Source organism: Triticum dicoccoides, chromosome 6A, assembly GCF_002162155.2.
Source record: "Triticum dicoccoides isolate Atlit2015 ecotype Zavitan chromosome 6A, WEW_v2.0, whole genome shotgun sequence".
NCBI classification, from domain to species: Eukaryota; Viridiplantae; Streptophyta; class Magnoliopsida; order Poales; family Poaceae; genus Triticum; species Triticum dicoccoides.
This window is the reverse complement of record NC_041390.1, coordinates 597,678,722-597,681,672: the sequence shown is the minus strand read 5'-3', so window position 1 is coordinate 597,681,672 and position 2,951 is coordinate 597,678,722.

The window sequence follows — 2,951 nt, the reverse complement described above, 5'->3', positions numbered from 1 at the left end:
GGTGCTAAGCACGACCAGGAGGGCCATGTGCTCGAGCGCCGCATGGGGACGACTATATCGCGGGCTCTGGTGCATGCTGATGGCCGCATGTTCGACGCGGCAATCCAGGGGAGCCAGGGGCTTATCCTGCCGGTTGCTGTTTCTAATTCTGATGCTGCGGCTGGCGCAAATAATCTGCAGGACATGTTTTTGTTTAAGCCCGGCATACTGGAGGCACTCTCAGGTGCAGTTGCGGCAAGGCTGGCTGACCAGAACACGACTAATGATACTGGAGTATTTACTTTTGCTGCTGGTAAAATTTCCATGCAGGGTTAGAAAAAGAAGAAAGAGAGAAAGGACAGAAAGAAGGGAGGAAATGAGAAGTCAGAGAGTGATCGAAATCAAATCATAGGGAAAAAGAGAAGTAACCCTTTTGATGCCCCACAAACGAGTACTGATTAAAATTTTTCTTTTGAGAGAGAGATGGATAGCTATGAACGCTTGTTGTATGGTGAGACGAGTGTTTCCTCTAAGAGAGTTTGTATGGGTAGAGTTGAAACTAGGAGGGATGTGGATGGGGTTATTACGCATATAGCGAAGGAAAAAGAGGAGGAGGAGGTTTACACACAACAAAGCAGGGAGTCCATTGGAGAGGACAGAGTTGCGGGCACTGATTTGGCGGCCTCCGGTCCGGAGGACCGCCAGGAGAAATGAGAGCAATTAGTTGGAACTGTTGTGGAATGTTGTCTTCCACGGCAGTTCGAGAGCTCCAGGAGCTCCAAGGTTGTACTTGTGCGGATTTGATTTTTCTTTCCAAGTCGCATTTGAATAAAAGTAAAGCTGACGAGCTATGTTGTATCTTAGGTTTTAGTTCCATGTTTTTAGACGAGAATGATGGCAAGTCTGGTGGTCTTGTACTTTTCTATCAAAAAGAGAATAAAGTTGAGTTGAACTACTTGTCTTCCCATTTTATTGATGTTTTGTTTATGAATGATAATTCTGTAAATTGGCGCTTTACGGGTTTCTATGGTTATCCGGCATGGAATGAAAAATATTTATCTTGGGCTGATCTTCGCCAACTGCATTCCCGTGCTGATTATCCTTGGATAGTCATTGGAGATTTTAATGAAATTATCTATTCTAGCGAAAAGAAGGTGGCAATGCTAGACCAAATGAAATGATGCAGGAATTCCGTAAGTGCTTGAGTGACTGTAACCTGCAGGATATGGGCTGTGTTGGTGATCCATTCACTTGGAGAAGGGGGGATATCCGTGAAAGGCTTGATCGAGCTGTCTGTAATTTAGAATGGGCAAATAAATTCCCGCATGTTGTCATTATTAATGGGGATCATGTACACTCAGACCATTGTCCTTTAATCCTTGACACAGATTATTTTGATAGTAACTTGTTTAATCATCGGAATGGTCATGTGAGACAATTTGAAGCAAAATGGCTGAAAGAAGATACTGTTGAGGATATTGTGAAGACTGCTTGGGAAAAAACAAAGTTGGCGGGTATTGGTCCCTCTCTCGCAGCACGGACTAGAGCAGTGCATGATGATTTACATTCTTGGGACCGTATAACTTTGAAAGGACCAAAGAGGAGAATAAATAAGTTAAAAAAGAATTAGAGAGGCTGAAACGTGGCCCTATTAGTGGTGAATCCCGCTCAAGGCAAAAGGAAATTCTAGTACTCATTGAAAATCTTTGGACCAAGAGGAATTTTGTTGGATACAGAGAGGTCGAGCGAACTGGCTGCTACATGGGGACCGTAATACTTCGTTTTTTCATAACGCTGCAACGGCTAGGAAAAAACGGAACAATATTAGAAGACTTCTGGATGACACTGGTGTTTGGAAACAAGGTAATGATCTGAAGGAACATATTATGGGTTATTTCTCCAGTCTTTTTACATCGGAGGTTTTATACCCAAATCAGGAAGTTTTGTCTCTTGTTCGGAGTAAAGTGACTACTGAGATGAATAATGCCCTGCTCGCCCCTTATACTGCTGATGATGTTCGTAAGGCTCTTTTTGATATTGGCGATTTAAAGGCTCCGGGGCTAGATGGTCTCCATGCTATTTTTTATAAAAGATTTTGGCCCATGCTAGGGGATGATTTGGTGGATGAGGTCTTGCAAGCAGTGAATACTTGTACAATTCCACGGGGTTGGAATGATACTGCGATCGTGTTGATTCCCAAGGTCAACTCACCCAAGAAGGTAACCCAGTTTAGACCTATCAGTCTTTGCAATGTTGTATACAAAATAATCTCCAAAATGTTGTCGGCGCGTTTGAATGTTTTACTGCTTGATATTATCAGCCCGACCCAAAGTGCTTTTGTGCCTGGTAGAATGATTACAGACAATGTTTTAGTGGCTTATGAGTGCTTTCATACTATTAAAAATAAGAGGGTGGTAAAAGAGGGTTTATGTGCTATCAAGCTTGATATGCACAAAGCTTACGATCGAGTCGAATGGCCTTTTTTGAAGGGAATTATGTTGAAACTCGGTTTCCAAGAGAGATGGGTAAATCTTATTATGAAATGTGTCTCTACTGTTGAGTATAGGGTACGGATTAATGATGTAGAAACTGAAAGTTTCAAGCCTACAAGAGGCTTAAGAAAAGGTGATCCATTATCTCCCTACCTTTTCCTATTATGCATGGAGGGCCTTACTGCTCTCTTGGCGCATGCGGAGGAGATTGGGAATATTTCAGGAGTCAAGGTCTGCAGAGAGGAACCTACTATCACAAATCTCCTTTTTTGCGGATGACTCATTGATCCTCATGAAAGCTAATCAACAAATGCAGAGACACTTAAATCAATTTTAAACTTATATTGTGCGGCGTCTGGACAAATGGTGAGCGTTGAAAAATCTAGCATATTTTTTATCCCAAATACGAGTGGGGACATTAGAGAACAAATTTGCTCAATTTTGAATATCATGATCGAAGCTCTCAATGATAAGTATCAG